The 18,063-nt window shown below is 40.5% G+C and overlaps 3 non-coding genes across 3 annotated transcripts; 1 reads left to right on the forward strand and 2 right to left on the reverse strand.

Moving 5' to 3' along the window:
• Window positions 1-2,538: 2,538 nt before the first annotated feature.
• Window positions 2,539-2,620, reverse strand: TRNAS-AGA. The gene has a single exon. It is a non-coding gene; the product is annotated as a tRNA-Ser (tRNA).
• A 6,157-nt stretch (window positions 2,621-8,777) lies between these two features.
• TRNAQ-CUG lies at window positions 8,778-8,849 on the reverse strand. Its single transcript has one exon. It is a non-coding gene; the product is annotated as a tRNA-Gln (tRNA).
• A 5,910-nt stretch (window positions 8,850-14,759) lies between these two features.
• Window positions 14,760-14,841, forward strand: TRNAS-UGA. The gene has a single exon. It is a non-coding gene; the product is annotated as a tRNA-Ser (tRNA).
• Window positions 14,842-18,063: the final 3,222 nt, after the last annotated feature.

An 18,063-nucleotide genomic window follows, 5' to 3' on the forward strand; every position in this document is an offset into this window, starting at 1 on the left:
TTACATTTGAGGAATTCTATCTTGACTTTAAGGCTGCACCTTGACTTTAAGGACAGCAAGTCAGCCAATCAGAGATGAATGATTCCCATAAAGGAAACAAATGTAAAAAGACATGGTGAAGGAGGCTCATGGACTTTCTGGCCTCTGCCTTCCTAGAAATAGAAACTCTGGAGGTTTGACAATGCTCCTGATGCTGAAACAGGAGCTGTTTATGATGCTGGGTAAGAGCTGTCCCCCTACCATCCTGGAAGAGGAGCTGGCAGCAGGACTCACTGGGCTTTCACAGATACTCCTGAGTAAGTTAGGAAAGAGTGCCCTGAAATAGCAAGTTTACTTACAGCAGCACTAGCTCCAAAAGCTCCAAGAAGTGCATGCCAAGAATACTTCTATGTTGAACCATAGCCTATTGCTTTCAGTGTAGACTCTCCCTTGTTTCAATTGTCTATCAACTCAGTCGTATGTTTTCACGCTCTAAATCTGTGATGTCCAATACTTTAGCCACTTCTGACATGTGACTATTGAGCACTTGGTCCTACTTGAGCTCTAAGTGAAAGATACACAGCAGACTTTGAAGATTTCGTATGAAAAAAAACAAAGTAAACTATCACACTGTCAACTTTTCAAATTTCTTACATAGTGAAATGATATTTTGAATATGTTGGGTTAATATAAAATATATTATTAAAAGAATTATGCCTTATTTACTTTTTAATATGGCTACCAGAAAATTTTAAATTAAATCAGTGGCTCAGATTTATTTCAATTGGAAATGTACTTCCTAATTTACATTCTCTGTTGCAATTGCTGTAATTCTTGTTTTTCTTACACTGTTCACCAGTTTTATTTTTATTTTATTTTCCTTATTTATAAGAAATTTCAGTGATTTAAAGCTAAAGAGAAAGGGATTTTCCTGGTGGTCCAGTGGTTAAGACTCCATACTCCCAATGCAGAAGGATTGGGTTCCATCCCTGGTTGGGGAACTAAAATCCCATATGCTGCAGGGTGTAGCCAAAAAAGAAAAAAAAAAAAAAATGTAATGAGAAAAGTTCTAGAATCCCAACAGCAGCATTCAGAAACCAGATTACAGGCTGATACTCTACAAAGCAAGATCCTGTGTAATGGTCAGTCCTGGTTCAGGATCTCTATTCCAGCCCCCAGAACTGGAGCTTCATTTTCCATGGGATTCCTCCAGAAAGCAGTATCTGGAAAGAGAAGAACTTCTGCTTATACTATCAACATTCTCTCTAAGGTATCTTTTTGAACAAATTTTTATTTTTAAATTCTGTACATTGATGTCATGTGGGTCACTTTCCACAACTCTAAAGTTAGGAATTGTTTCCACAGAAGGGCCTTAACATTTCATGACTTTAACATTCTAGAATTCTATTTAGTTTTTGAGAGTCAAAGCAACCTTATGCTGAATGTAAGAGATGGAGAGATGAGAAATGATGCGTTTTGCAAAGAAATATTAAGTTCATCCTCTGGAAATCCAGGTCTTAATAGCCAAAAACAAGTTATTTTCATTAAGCAGGCCCTGCTCAGCAAAGAAGACTTATCACAACTCAACATCACTGACCCTCCTGAGGTTGCAACTCAATGTTTTTTTTTTACTGTACTTCATTCCTCTGAACACATGCATGAAAGAGGAAAGTACCTGGCATTTAATCAATGAATGTGGAATGCATTGGGTTTAAGAAAAATTAATAGATGCATTCTTGAGATGCACTCAAGTATGTCAACTGTGCAGATCTCCACAAGAGAGGTGAGGATCAGTCCCATTAAATTGCCAAGTGAGATAATCTAATTTTCCTAGGAATTCCTAGAAAGGCATTCAAGTGTGGTTGACATTGCTTTAACACTTCAATACATTAACTCATACATGTTAATGATCCAATGGGATTTTGCATCTGAACTCTGTGCCCAGAATGAGTCAAAACCTCATCTCACTTTTAGCTCCTCTCTCTTTACCAGTGTCCTTGACCCCAGGACAAGTTAATCTGGCATAATGTTGTCGACTTTTTTGGTTTGGCTACCAAAAGAATGGCTGAAATAATTTCTTCAGTTATGTAGTGGCTTGCCTATTAAAATCCAGTTTGGATTCATGACCATAGCTGTGAGTTCTGGCTTTCACTTATTATGCGAGCCAAGATTTCATGGAGTTTCCTTTTGTACATGAACAAGGACATACATGACTGGAGAAGAGTCCTGATAAAGGGGAAAGGTTTCTGCGAAGTTTTTTCTTTCGGAAAGGCTGCCTTTTAAGCAGGATTTTGACTGGAGGAAAGAGGAAGGTACCATCAAAGCCTGGGCTCTTCTAGTGGGGAAAGAAAGCACCATTAGGGCTGTGGTCGAATTACTTAAAATTAATAATAAATTAGACCCCATACTGCTGCTGGGCGAGGGGTATAATCCGTGTGCTTCCAGCGGCGGGGAGCCTTTCACCGGCAACATAAAGAGCCAGGTTGGAGAACAATCCAGCTTCTCTCTAAGGTAACAGCATTCTTCCCCAACTGGCTATGTCTCAATAGAGAACGATGTCGTAGTCGGCAGGATTCGAACCTGCGCGGGGAGACCCCAATGGATTTCTAGTCCATCGCCTTAACCACTCGGCCACGACTACTTATACAGTAGTTAAGCTCATTGGTCTAAGTAGCTATGCTGCTGCTGCTAAGTCGCTTCAGTCGTGTCCGACTCTGTGCAGCCGCATAGACGGCAGCCCACCAGGCCCCGCCGTCCCTGGGATTCTCCAGGCAAGAACACTGGAGTGGGTTGCCATTTCCTTCTCCAATGCATGAAAGTGAAAAGTGAAAGTGAAGTCGCTCAGTCGTGTCCGACTCCTAGCGACCCCATGGACTGCAGCCTACCAGGCTCCTCCGTCCATGGGATTTTCCAGGCAAGAGTACTGGAGGGGAGAGAACTTCAATTCTCTTCAGAATGTCACATTTTCTATCAGAAACTGCATTTGTATTAAGCAGTTTCTTGCTCTTTGGCATCATTTAGCAATGGCACCCCACTCCAGTACTCTTTTGCCTGGAAAATCCCATGGACAGAGGAGCCTGGTAGGCTGCAGTCCATGGGGTCGCTAGGAGTTGCAGACGACTCAGCGACTTCACTTTCACTTTTCACTTTCATACATTGAAGGAAATAGCAACCCACTCCAGTGTTCTTGCCTGGAGAATCCCAGGGACCGGGGAGCCTAGCGGGCTGCCGTTTCCGGGGTCGCACAGAGTCGGACACGACTGAAGCGACTTCGCAGCAGCAGACACATAGGCTATTGTGTCAAATTGGCAGGTAACACTTCCTCCTCAAACTGCAAGGATTCCTTATTCTGATGGTTTGAAGAGAGGAGACTAATGTTTTGTTGTTTGCTTTTTTAGTGCTTCCTTCGCTGTGCAGAAGCTTTTTAATTTGATATAGTTCCACTTGTTTATTTTTGCTTTTGTTGCTTTTACTTTTATGTGATGCCAAATCCAAAAAAAAACCATCACCAAGACCTATATCTAGGAGCTTAAAATGACTTACAGACTTGAAAGTAAGATCTAAAATCATAAAACCATTGGAATGGGAGGAAATATTTGCAAATCATATATCTGATAAGGGTTTAATATCCAAAATATAGAAAGAACTCATACAAGTGAAAGGCAAGAAAACCATCTGATTTTAAAATGGATAGAAGATCCGAATAAATCTGTCTTCCAAAGACATATATATGGCCAAGAGGTACATGAAAAGATGCTCAACATCATTAATCATCAGATGAATGCAAATCAAAACTACAATGAGATATCATCTCACATCTGTTATAATGCCTATTATCCAGAAAACAAGAAATAACAAATGTTGACAAGGATGGGGACCTCTGTGCACTGTTAGTGGGAAGATAAGTTGGTGCAGCCACTATGGAAAATGTATGGAGATTGCTCAAAAAAGTAAAAATAGAACTATCATATGATCCAGCAATTTCACTTCTGGATATTTATCTGAAGAAAATGAAATCATTAATTTGAAAAGTATATATGCACTCCTATGTTCATTGCAGCACTGTTTACAACAGCCAAGGTATGAAAACCTCTGTCTATCAATGGATGAAGGAATAAAGAGGTTATAGTATATGTACAATGAAATATTATTCAGCCATAAAAAAGAATAAAACCTTGCTATCTATTGCAACATGGATGGACCTTGAGGGAATGATGCTAAGTGAAATAAGCCAGATAGGAAAGACAAATACCTTTTATATGTGGAATCTAAAAAAAGAAAAAAATAACAGGTTTATAGATACAGAGAACAGATGCGTGGTTACCAAAGGTAAAGGTGGGCTAGGGCAAGTGGGAGAAATGGAGGAAGCGGATCAAAAAGGTAAATAATTAAAAAAAAAATTAGGGATGTATCCATTACCATCAAACCTTTCTACAGAGGACAGGTTCTAGAGAACTTCCCAAGGACCCTGGCTCTCTCTTCACCAATCTGTTTCTTAGGGGGTTTTGTAAGGGAGCCCTCCAGGGAGATAATAGAGGGAAGATGAGTGGGTGTCACGTGTGATAAATCCATTGCAAGTTCCCTATGTGTTTTAAAACAATCTAAGATATCTATATCTTTCTCTACCTCATACCAAAGAAATCTTGGCTTCTTAATTTACTGTAGTTATACTGACTTCAGGTTACAGTCAACTTACCATGCACACTGTTACAATTCCCAGCTGTTCTAGCTAACACACTAACTTCAGAATCTCCATTAAGTGTACCCATATTGATAAATTTGATTTAGTTCTACATTGTATTTCTTTTTTCCTGATCTATCACTCCCCCACACACTACTCTGGTTTTCTTTTTGATATGAATTAGCATTATATTAGAATTCTTTCAGTATGTAAAATAGAAATATATAGTGATTCCCTGAGTCCTACAGGCAGTGCAAGATGGTGGGGGTAGGTCTTGAAAAAAACCAATATCCTCAAGCAAGGTAACTACTTCAGTTTAGATTTTTTTACCTGGTTTTTAAGCAAGGATAGGGTGCCAGATATTCACTATGATGTGATCCTGGAATGTGAAGTCAAGTGGGCCTTAGGAAGCATCACTACAAACAAAGCTAGTGGAGGTGATGGAATTCCAGTTGAGCTATTTCAAATCCTGAAAGATGATGCTGTGAAAGTGCTGCACTCAATATGCCAGCAAATTTGGAAAACTCAGCAGTGGCCACAGGACTGGAAAAAGTCAGTTTTCATTCCAATCCCAAAGAAAGGCAATGCCAAAGAATGCTCAAACTACCGCACAATTGCATTCATCTCACATGCTAGTAAATGAATGCTCAAAATTCACCAAGCCAGACTTCAGCAATATGTGAACCGTGAACTTCCTGATGTTCAAGCTGGTTTTAGAAAAGGCAAAGGAACCAGAGATCAAATTGCCAACATCCGCTGGATCATTGAAAAAGGAAGAGAATTCCAGAAAAACATCAATTTCTGCTTTATTGACTATGCCAAAGCCTTTGACTATGTGGATCACAATAAACTGTGGAAAATTCTGAAAGAGATGGGAATACCAGACCACCTGATCTGCCTCTTGAGAAATCTGTGTGCAGGTCAGGAAGCAACAGTTAGAACTGGACAGGGAACAACAGACTGGTTCCAAATAGGAAAAGGAGTACGTCAAGGCTAGGTATTGTCACCCTGCTTATTTAACTTACATGCAGAGTACATCATAAGAAACGCTGGACTGGAAGAAACACAAGCTGGAATCAAGATTGCTGGGAGAAATATCAATAACCTCAGATATGCAGATGACACCACCCTTATGGCAGAAAGTGAAGAGGAACTCAAAAGCCTCTTGATGAAAGTGAAAGTGGAGAGTGAAAAAGTTGGCTTAAAGCTCAACATTCAGCAAATGAAGATCATGGCATCCGGTCCCATCACTTCACGGCAAATAGATGGGGAGACAGTGGAAACAGTGTCAGACTTTATTTTTCTGGGCTCCAAAATCACTGCAGATGGTGATTGCAGCCATGAAATTAAAAGACGCTTACTCCTTGGAAGGAAAGTTATGACCAACCTAGATAGCATATTCAAAAGCAGAGACATTACTTTGCCAACAAAGGTCTGTCTAGTCAAGGCTATGGTTTCCAGTGGTCATGTATGGATGTGAGAGTTGGACTGTGAAGAAGGCTGAGTGCCGAAGAATTGATGCTTTTAAACTGTGGTGTTGGAGAAGACTCTTGAGAGTCCCTTGGACTGCAAGGAGATCCAACCAGTCCATTCTGGAGGATATCAGCCCTGGGATTTCTTTGGAAGGAATGATGCTAAAGCTGAAACTCCAGTACTTTGGCCACCTCATGCGAAGACTTGACTCATTGGAAAAGACTCTGATGCTGGGAGGGATTGGGGGCAGGAGGAGAAGGGGACGACAGAGGATGAGATAGCTGGATGGCATCACTGACTCAATGGACGTGAGTCTGAGTGAACTCCGGGAGTTGGTGATGGACAGGGAGGCCTGGCATGCTGCGATTCATGGGGTCACAAAGAGTCGGACACGACTGAGCGACTGAACTGAACTGAGGGTGCTACTGCTGCTTCTGCTAAGTTGCTTCAGTCGTGTCTGACTCTGTGGGACACCATAGACGGCAGCCCACCAGGCTCCCCCGACTCTGGAATTCTCCAGGCAACAACACTGGAGTGGGTTGCCATTTCCTTCTCCAATGCATGAAAGGGAAAAGTGAAAGTGAAGTCGCTCAGTTGTGTCCAACTCTTCACGATCCCATGGACTGTAACCTACCAGGGTCCGCTACCCATGGGCTTTCCCAGGCAAGAGTACTGGAGTTGGGTTACCATTTCCTTCTCCAAGTATAGACTAGTGTTTTGGAATAGAGGATAGGCTGCTTCTGCTAGCAAGAATATTTTTAGGAAGGAAGCATCACTGACCATGGTACTTGAATTGATCCAAATACACCAAAATGTCCCCTTTCCATTCTCAGGTACCCTTCTTTCTGAAGAATAAGGAGGAGGAGAAGGGGGTGGGGGGAATACAGAGAGGAAGAGAGAAAAGAAAAAGGGGGAAAAGAGAGGCCTAGTGTTTGTGGAGTGTCGTCCTTAAGAGCACTGATATTTGTGGAGTGTCTTCCTTAAGCAAGGTACTTAGCATCGTAAGACATAGCAAAGAAGGCCTTACCTTCTTTTACATAAAGTAAAGAGATTGAGGTACAGAGTAGTTTTACATCTTGAAAATTACACAGTTAGACATTCACAGAGTTAAGAATTCAGTCCCAGAGCGTCTCCGTTTCCCATCCTACCATGCTGGTTCCACTGTGCCAACAGAAGTAGAAGGTGGTTCCCTGAGGACTCCATTGCCTATAGCAGTTGTTGACATTGTTAGGTTGTTTCTCTGTTTTTTGAAGTCAAGTTTTGGAATTGAATTAGTAAATGTTTTTATTATGGAGTCCTATATTTAAAAATAGTATTGTGGACATCCTTAGTATAGGAATCAGTGCCAACTGAGGTCCTTTGTACCCATCAAATTTTCATGACTTTATAAGTAAATGAACTCAGGGAAGGTGAGAAAATGTGTACCTACAACGAAGGGTTTTGAGGCCCCAGGGATATACATCAACCAGGAAGCAGTCTCTGATAATGGTGTTCATGCAGGACTTTGCATAAACTGTATCTTTGGTAGACATGAAAATATGGCCTTTCCCTAAACTTCTAAGGAGTTAAGATTTCAAATTACAATCAGGCAGTTGGTGTCTTCATAAAAGCAGTTTATATGTTAGGCTGAAGTATCAGCAAACATAAGAACATAACAAAGAAAGAAAAAGTATGGGTAGGTAGCTTTTCCCCCTTTATTTTAGCAATTTGCTTCTCCAGATTGATCACTAACATCTATTGGTAATTGAAAATTCAGCGAAGAACAAAAAATAGATAACTAAAATGAGAATAAGAATTTCAGCTATTAACATAGAGTGAAAAATCTCCTTAGTACGCTTTATATGTTGAAACACTATGAATCAATTAAAGTGTGAGTGGATTTTCAGTATTTCAAGGGCTTTAATAATTAATCAGAGAAGGCGATGGCACCCCACTCCAGTACTCTTGCCTGGAAAATCCCATGGATGGAGGAGCCTAGTAGGCTGCAGTCCATGGGGTCTCGAAGAGTCGGACAGGACTGAGTGACTTCACTTTCACTTTTCACTTTCATGCATTGGAGGAGGAAATGGCAACCCACTCCAGTGTTCTTGCCTGGAGAATCCCAGGGACGGGGTAGCCTGGTGGGTTGCCATCTATGGTGTCGCACAGAGTCGGACACGACTGAAGCGACTTAGCAGCAGCAGCAATAATTAATAATGTGGGGAAACAGTAATTTGTGTGTATTTTATGTAATATTAATAATTAGTAAAAATTCAATTAGTTAATATAAAATTAATACAATGAGAGCATTCTTTAGCTAACATTTTCATTAGACTATGATGAGGAATAACAAGGATGTGTGATTGCATCTTAATTCTTTACTTCTAGAATATTTTAAAAACAAATTAAAAAACTAGTTTTACTTTTGGCTTTGAGTATTTAAAGTTGTAGTTTAAAATTCTTCCTATTTGGTATCAAGACAATTTAAAACAGAATGTATACTTTAAAATGGCCATTTTAAACTTTCACAAGGTAGAAAAACTCCAAAATGATGTACTAAAGTCTATAAAGAAAAGGCAAAATGTGAATTGCAGATTCCCTGCCAACTCTCCCTAAAAGGAAAACTGGAAAGATAAGTAAATCAAGTCAGAAAGTAAAAGTATCTAGGTTCCACCGAGATTTGAACTCGGATCGCTGGATTCAGAGTCCAGAGTGCTAACCATTACACCATGGAACCCCACAGCTAGCAAGGCTGATAGCACTCCTTCCTGATACCATATAGTTTCAGTTCTGCCATAACACGTCCTCTGAAAAGCCGAAATTTGTATCCTCATCCTTGTTTTCGTATCTGCCTCCATAGCACACACACCTTTTCTTGCGCGCACCAGAGCTCCTAGTGCAAAACTCAAGAGCAAATCGGTTTCTCGAGATAGAAGTGGTAGGTCCGTGCTTTCTCGCGCTCCTCTCTGCCTTTTCTGCAGCTCGCGGGGCGGCTCTCCGCGCGACCACAGTCACCCGGGCTGCCCAGATGCAGTGACCGGCGCTCCGATACCGTGCTTGCAGAGCCGCGCTCCCTGCTGCCCTTGTCGGAGGAAAGGCGGGGCTCGCTGCATCCCGAGTGTTTGTCCCGAGTTCTCGACTTCGAACGTAAGGGACGTTCTTGGAAGTTGAATTTCGTGATACATAAATTGTGAATGACTTTATTTGACGTGATGTGCCAACCAGTCCTAGCGCTGTGGCAGGGGCGGACTGGGGGGCGGAGAGAGTGGGATGCCAAGAGATGACTTCTGTTTCTCGGAACGCTTCCACCTCGTGGAGACCAAGGGTAAAGCACTTTGAATGTTTTCAAAACAGAGTTTTGTAACTTGGTTCTCACTGAGAAAGCTGTTGTTGTTCAGTCGTTCAGTTGTTCAGTCAGTTGTCCGACTGTTTAGCAACCCCACGGACTGCAGCACACCAGGCTTCCCTGTCCTTCACTAAACCCCTGTCCCGAAGTTCGCTCAAACTCGTGTCCATTGAGTCGGTGATGCCATCGAACCACCTCACCCTTTGTCGCCCCCTTCTCTTGCCCTCAATCTTTCCCAGCCTCAGGGTTTTTTCCAATGAGTTAGCTCTTTGCATCATGTGGCCAAAGTATTGGAGTTTCAGCTTCAGCATCAGTCCTTCCAATGAATCGTTAGGGTTGATTTCCTTCAAGATTTACTGGTTTGATCTCTTTGAGGTCCAAGGGACTCTCAAAGAGTCTTCTCCAGCACCACAGTTCCAAAGCTGTGACCTACCTCTTTCATGGACAGTGAAGTTTTCCTGATGTCAAGTAGGAGACGTGACAGGACTGTTTATTGCCTTAGAGGAAGACAACAGCAAGAGATGGAAGAATCCAGACTGTCAACCCAAAGGGTTGAGGAGAAACGTCTTTACTAAAAGTAAATAATTGTAGCTATGCGGATTTGAACCTTCCCAACAAAAGCCCCGGAGAAGTATGGGCATTCAGCCAAGACAGTTTGAGTTGCATAAAGATGTCTGAAATACGGAAGAAATACTTCCAAGTTGAAGAGGCCGCCCTGTAACTGCCCCCTCTGCCTCATGTAACATCTCCTGGCAGTAGCAGTTGTCTCTCCTCCATAACTCCAGATCCTGCCAGACATGCTTGCTGCCAGAAGGTGATTCCACCCTCTGGGTTCTGATTTCCCATTAGAGACACCCAGATTTAAGTTCTCATGAGGTCTGTTTTCTGGTTATCCCTTCCCACCACCAACTATAATGCATTTCTGAAAAGATATTTACTAACTTCACAAATGATTTAGTTTAGTCAGGTAGAGATTTCCAGAGTGGAAATCACTTTATTTTACAACTTGGTGAGCATGACTCCTTTGTCTTCTAGATATTGCTGTGGTGATGAAGTTAAATGCCATTCTTAAATAATGTAGACACTTGGGTAGATTCTTGGTCTTTTTTGTTCACTGTGTTGAGCAATAGGTGGAACTTTTAGGTCTGGTGAATTTTGGGGGGCATTTATAAGTAATTGTCACCCTTTATTTTCTTTGTTGTCTTGTCCTGGAACACCTTCAATCAGACATAGTTAGACTTCCTAGAATGAGCTTTTAATTTAGCTACCATTTTCCTATTTTCCATCTTTATTTTCTCTTCCTCTTTATGAGAAAATTTTCTAACTTTATCTTCCAACTCTTCCATCAAACTTTTTCCTATCATCACAGTTTTTAAAAATTTCAAGAGTTCTTGTTCTCTTGATGCTCTTTCAAAAATAACAGCATCTTATTATTGTCCCATAGGTGCAAAATGTTCTCTTATTTCTCTGAGAAAATTAATAATAGTTTTTTTTCCCCTTCTGTTATTTACTAGTTTCTAGTTCCATCAGACTCTTTCTTCTATTTATTTGCTTTGATACATATCTTTCCTCAGGATTCTGGTGGCCCCTTAGCAGTCCAATCCTATTTAAGAGGTAGCCTGCAAAACCTAATTGGTATTATGAACCTGATACACCAGTAGATGGACCCATTTTAGAGTGATTTTATACGACAGACCATTGCAGTCAGGATGCCTGATATGTCCTCTGTGGTTTGGTCTTTCCATGACAGTTTTCTCAGAGAGTAATTTCCTTTAATCTTTTCCCCCCCCAATTCCTATTAGCTTTTCCAAGGATCTGAAATATCCTTTACAGATGTTAATAACTTTATAATTGGTAGCTTTCCACCTTGCAGACAGTAAGGTTTCAGCTTTATTCACTCTACTAACTCAGTTACTATTTATTGAACTCTTTTCTGCCTCCCCAAATGTTGCTGATAATTGTAATGTTCACCTCAATCCATGTTCCATCCTCCATAGTTGTCTATGGGAGTTGTCTATGGGAATAAGTTACGCAGCCAGCATCTATACCTGCATCTCGATTTGCATAACAATCTGCATAACAGTTTGCATCTCAGGGTGGCTGAGTGATTAGTCACAATAAACAGATTATGAATGCAAAAGTAACATGTACCCCTAGACTTTAAAGAAATGTGGACTTTCTCCAGCCTTACGAGATAGCAGATCCTTAAGATAGAAGAAGCCTGGGTCCCTGAATCGCCACAAGGGCAAAAATGAGCTCCCTTGTCTTTGCTGACTCAAAAGTCTACAATGGACTCTTACATGAGTAAGAACTAAATCTCAGCTGCATCAAGATACTGAAATTTGGGGAGAAACTATGTTTCTTACCATCTGTCATTTGCTTTCACACTCTTTTCATCATTGTGGGATTACTTCTTTTTAAATTATTTTTATTGTTAACTTATTAGCATCATAAGAAAACAAAGATAAAGCCCTGGGTTTCACCACTGTAACAAACATAATCCCTTTGAAAATGACCACTTGAGCTAAATGTTTGATTACAGAGTAATATGAAAGCCTTGTATCTAGAAATTGTATTTCTCTTGTTCCAGCAATAAAATCACTATTTCTGCTTCTTCATTTTTAAAACTTGAGTAATGATGTCTGCTTCACATTAGAAAAACAAAGAAAAAAAACAACCCACAATCACACAACCAAGAAACCACACTAGCAACACTTCAGTGTATTTTCTCCCACAATTATGTAAAATATTACATTATTGAGGTCTTATAGCATATACATTTTTTATCCTACTCTTTTCATTTAACATTATATCTTGTACTTTTTCCCTGAGCCATTCACAACTTTTTACAAAATGTTGTCTTTAATGGTTTGGTAATATTCTTCCAGGCATAACCCGAGTTATATAATCATCCCTCTCTCCATTCTTGGAAATGTTTATTTTATTGTTATAACTAAAAGTATCATATATGTCTTTGCACATAAATGATTTCCTTTAGTTCAGATTACCTCCCTAGAAGAGTTTTCTCCAAAATTAGTTTACTATATGAAAGGGAGTAACTACTGGATGGATCAGAAAGTTCATTGGAGTTTTACAGAAAAGCCTGAATGAACAGTTTGGCCAACCCCATATTTGAAGGAGGCTCTCTGGTGGAATTTGGAAGTGCTTTAAAGTGGCAAGAAGGATCTTGTTTCAAGCATAAACAGACAGGAGCAATGCTTTATAGGGCTGTCTTAACAAATTACCATTAAAGTGGGTGGCTTAAGACAGCAGTAATTTATATTTTCCCAGTTCCAGAGGCCAGAAATCTAAATTAACGGTGTGTGTAAAGTGGTTCTAGAAGGTCTGAAGGAGAATCTGTTTCATGGCTCTCTCCTAGCTTCTGGTGGTTGCTGAAAATCCCTGTAGTTCCTTGGTTTGCAACTGCATTATTTCAATCTCTGCCTCCCTCTCACGTGGTCTTTGTATTTGTGTGTCTATTTTTTATGTGTGTTTCAAATCTTCCTCTCCTTATAAGGACTGTATCATTGGATTTAGGGCCTTAATCCAGTATGACCTCATTTTAACTTGATATTCTTGGCAAAGACTATACTCAAAGTCATATTCACAGGTACCACTGTTTAGGATTTCAACATTTCTTATTGGGTGACACAGTTCAGCCCACCACAGGAAAAACTGTCTCTCTCTTTTTTTTTTTTTAAAGGCTTAAAATGTATTTTAATAAGTTCATGTTGCATTATTCATTTCTCAGAAAAACTTCAAAGGTATTAGGGACAAATCAAACATGATACACCAATAAAAAATGCACAGCATAACTACCTAAGATAGGCAAAGCTAAGAGCTACCGTCTGACACTCAGCATACAGCAACCCTGTTCTCAAGATTGTACTAGGCCTATCAAGAAAGCTGTGAATGGCAACATCACAGACACAAAAGGGCCATTTCTGGGTTGTCCTTACCCAAGAAAAAGATGGAGGCAAGTTTAACACAAGATTTTTTAAAGATACACTAAATGAAAATCTCTAAGAGAAAATGTCTTCCTTGGGACATGAAAGGGTAATATATGGGACATAACAGAACCGTATGTATGTTGTCTGTGACCTCTGTGGACATGTGCCTGAATTCCCACCTGGGAATGATGGGAACAGTGGGGCCAAGGTCACTGGGGGATGTTTGGGTTTTGTGGTATATGTGGCAGGATCTCTGGGGTGAGACAGTGCACTAAGTCGTGTCCGACTCTTGCGACCCCATGGACTGTAGCCTGCCAGGCTCCTCTGTCTATGGGATTCTCCAGGCAAAAATACTGGAGTGGGTTGCCATTTCCTTCTCCAAAAACTGTCTCTTTGCCTGCCCTAAATGACAAGATATGGGAGAGCTTTAGTTATGAGAGTTTGAGGGCCTCAGCCATGAAAGGCATTCTCCCTTTGTATCTGAAAGTCTGTCTAAATCTACTTGATGGTGCTTTTGGCAAAGTACTTCAACTCTCAGAAGTCAATTGTATAGTCCTAAATTCCACATTAAAAAAAAAAAAGGAAAAAGAATCCAGTTCTACGGGGTTTCATTAAGTCTCTAAATCCACAATCCTATTATTACAGTTAGTCTGGCATTACACACATGGTCATGTGGGTTATTTTATTTTATTTGGTTTGTTTTTCTATACCGTGAATGTCCTCAAGCTGTTATATAAGCAGTTTCTCCCTAAGGCTCCTGGGCTACGGGCTTTCCTCTCAGGGAAGAAGAAAAGGAGTGAGGAGTTGAAGATTTTCCCAGCATGAGGGTTGAAGATCTTCCCAGCATCTTTTTCTTCAGCTCCTGGACCTTCCCCATTCTCTCACCCCGCACTCTGGCTCAAATCAGGTTTCAAATACTTCTAAGACAGGGAAAGGTCAACGCAGTATAAGGTTATCGGAGATACTTCTGTTTTAGAGCTTAACGCTGAAAGCAAACGCGACTGACTGCACGCTTTCCGATTTCCCCAAATTTCTTCCAACCCGTTTCCAGTCCCATTGGCACTTGCAGGTGTGAGACTACTAGGGTCACCCTCAGTTCTAGGGCATAGAAAATTCGAATCCCTTGTCTCAGAATGATTCTTTGACTTCCGTCTTCCTCCACTGAATTTCTACTTGCCATGGATGACTTATTTCATCCGAACGTGAGAAGTCTCGAATGGGCTTAGGAAATTCTTTGTTGCCACGCCAGTTATACACCAAAACAACTTTCACTATGCTTGGTGCCTAGTGATTAAATGGCATATCACTCGCTGTACCTTCAAACTCGTTAACAATAAAACATTTCCAGCAGGTAGTCGTGGCCGAGTGGTTAAGGCGATGGACTTGAAATCCATTGGGGTTTCCCCGCGCAGGTTCGAATCCTGCCGACTACGGTTTTATCCGCAGAAGGAAGGTTACCGAAGACTCTCACGTCAAGGACACAATCAACTGAAACCGCTCTACCGTCACTCAAGTCAGGTCCAACAACCTGCCAACTCCAGGGAGTATAGTGTCTGAAACATTGACATCAATCTGGAATGCAGCACTAAATCTACTACTGTGTGAAGATAATATTAATCCTGATTTGAGGAAGGTGACTTACTTTTCCTTATTTACTGGCCATGTCAACTTGGGGCCTCAGCATCAAACTTAGATTCCATCCTTTTCTAGGGTGGAAGTGCTTTCACAGCTGCTATCTGTTCTAGGGAACTCAAGATTTATAAAATTGTATATTCTCTAACAGCTACAATTTTTGAACCCTTACTACAGGCACTGAATTGGCATTACATGGATTATCTCACTTAATTATCAGTTTAACCCAATCAGGTAGATAATATTAGCACCATTTTAAAAATGAAGAAACAGGATTGACTTGCACAATAACGCACTGTAAAATGGTATCTGAACCATCAGCATCCTTTTAAAAATTTTTGGGGTATAGTTGATTTACAATGTTGTGTTAGTTTCTGCTGTACAGCAAAAGTGATTCAGTTATATATATATATATATATACACACACACACACACACACATATATATATATACATTTATCCATTCGTTTTAAGATTCTTTTCCCATATAGGTCATTACAGAGTATGGAGTAGTTTCCTGTGCTACACAGTAGTGTATATATGTCAATCTCAATTTCCCAATTTATCCACCCCCACCCCAGCAATCTGGTAACCACAGTTCAGCGCAGTTCAGTTCAGTTCAGTCGCTCAGTTGTGTCTGACTCTTTGCAACCCCATGAATCGCAGCACGCCAGGCCTCCCTGTCCATCACCATCTCCCAGAGTTCACTCAGACTCACGTCCATTGAGTCAGTGATGCCATCCAGCCATCTCATCCTCTGTCGTCCCCTTCTCCTCCTGCCCCCAATCCCTCCCAGCATCAGAGTCTTTTCCAATGAGTCAACTTTTCGCATGAGGTGGCCAAAGTACTGGAGTTTCAGCTTTAGCATTATTCCTTCCAAAGAAATCCCAGGGCTGATCTCCTTCAGAATGGACTGGTTGGATCTCCTTGCAGTCCAAGGGACTCTCAAGAGTCTTCTCCAACACCACAGTTTAAAAGCATCAATTCTTCGGCGCTCAGCTTTCTTCACAGTCCAACTCTCACATCCATACATGACCACAGGAAAAACCATAACCTTCACTAAACGGACCTTTGTTGGCAAAGTAATTGTTCCTTACATTTGTGACTCTATTTCTGTTTTTTAAATTAGTTCATTTCTACCTTTTTTAGGTCCCACATATAAGCAATATCATATATTTAATCTTACTTCACTCAGTATTGTAATCTCCATATCCATCCATGTTGCTGCAAATGGCATTGCTTATTTCTTTTTCATGACTGAGTATTCCATTGTATATATATACCACGTCTTCTTCATCCAATCCTTTGTTGATGCACATTTATGTTGCTTCCATGCCTTAGTTATTGTAAACAGTGCTGTGATGAACACTGAGGTGCATGTATCCTTTTGGATTATAGTTTTCTCTGGATATATGCCCAGGAATGGGATTGCTGGATCATATTGTAGTTTACTTTTAGTTTTTTAAGGACCCTCAAAATACTGTTCTCCATAGTGGTTGTACCAAGTTACATTCTAGTTACATTGTAGACTTTTTGATGATGGTCATTCTCACTGGTGTGAGGTGATACCTCATTGTACTTTTGATTTGCATTTTTCTGATAATTAGGATGTTGAGTATCTTTTCATGTGCTTTTTGGCCATACGTATGTCTTCTTTGAAGAAATGTCTATTTAGATCTGCTCATTTTTTGATTGTTTTTTTTTTTTTTGGTCAACTTTATTAAATGTGGTTGTAAACATTTATTTGGTTTTACAGTCAGTTCAGGAAAAAATATGAATTCAGAAACTCAGTACTTGGATTCCCATGCAGAACAAAGTGGGGAAATAAGGTCCAGGTAGGAGTAGAGAATACATGGAAAAGTAAAAAGGAGAAAAAGGTAAGCGAGGAGGAAGTCTAGGAGATGGAAGGGATGGAGCAGGAGAGAAGCCAGCAGGGTGTCAAATACAGGAATGTCCTCATCCCTTTTGGATACTCTTACTCTGAGCTTCCTCTGTCGTTGAAGCCCCTTAATCCCTTCTCTCTTGTTCTGACAAGCATCTGTGTACCATCTCCACTCTTCAAAATCAGGCCCAGATATCAACGCATTACTAAAGTCCATCTCTTCTACAAAGGCACTTGGATTGTTTCCAGTTTTGGCTATTATAAATGTTGCTGCTATGAATATTGTTATATATGTTTTTCAGTCAATACAAATAAGGATTTTTGATGGGTAGAAACACTTAAGGATGGAATTGCAGAGTCACAGTAATTGTGTATGTTCAAGCTTTAGTATGTAATGCCAAAACACTTTTGTAAGTGATTGAACCAATTTATATTCCCAAGTATGAAAGAGTCCAGTTGCTTCACATCCTAAACAAGGCTTGGTATTATCTGCCTTTGATATTATTGTAACCCTTCAGGTAGGTAAGTATTTGTGATGGTTAATGTGTCAACCTGTTGGGTCACAGTGTCCAGATATGTGGTCAACCATTAATCTGTGTTTCTGTGGTGTTTCTTTGAGTATGTTTTGAAAGAGATTGATATTTAAATTAGTGGACTCAATAAACCAGATTACCCTCCATAATATGAATGGGCCTCATCCAACTGCAAAAATACACTGAAATACTGGCTTCCCTTCTAAGAGGAAATTGTGCTAATAGTCAGCCTTCAGACTTGGACCAGTAGCATCAGCTCTTCCTGGGTCATGGACTTGCTGCCCACTCTGCAGATTTTGGACTTGCCAGTCTCCATTATCACAGGAGGCAATTCCTCAGAATAAATCTCCTTCACACATCCTATTCATTTGTTTCTCTGGTAAACTCTAACAAATCATGTCTGTGATCACTTTTGTCATGTTCCTCCACACAATTTATATGCATCCAGGGGCACTAGTTTGGAGTTGCCTAGTCAGCCAGTTCAGCTGAAGCACACACGAGCCCTCAGCTGTGCCATGTCCCTATCAGCATTTCAGAGCTTGATGTCTAGCAGGATGGAGGACTTGAACATGGGCTTTTAGATTTTCTTGGCTCTTTGCCCCAGTACTT

This window comes from Bos indicus x Bos taurus, chromosome 23, assembly GCF_003369695.1.
Source record: "Bos indicus x Bos taurus breed Angus x Brahman F1 hybrid chromosome 23, Bos_hybrid_MaternalHap_v2.0, whole genome shotgun sequence".
In the NCBI taxonomy this organism is placed as follows: Eukaryota; Metazoa; Chordata; class Mammalia; order Artiodactyla; family Bovidae; genus Bos; species Bos indicus x Bos taurus.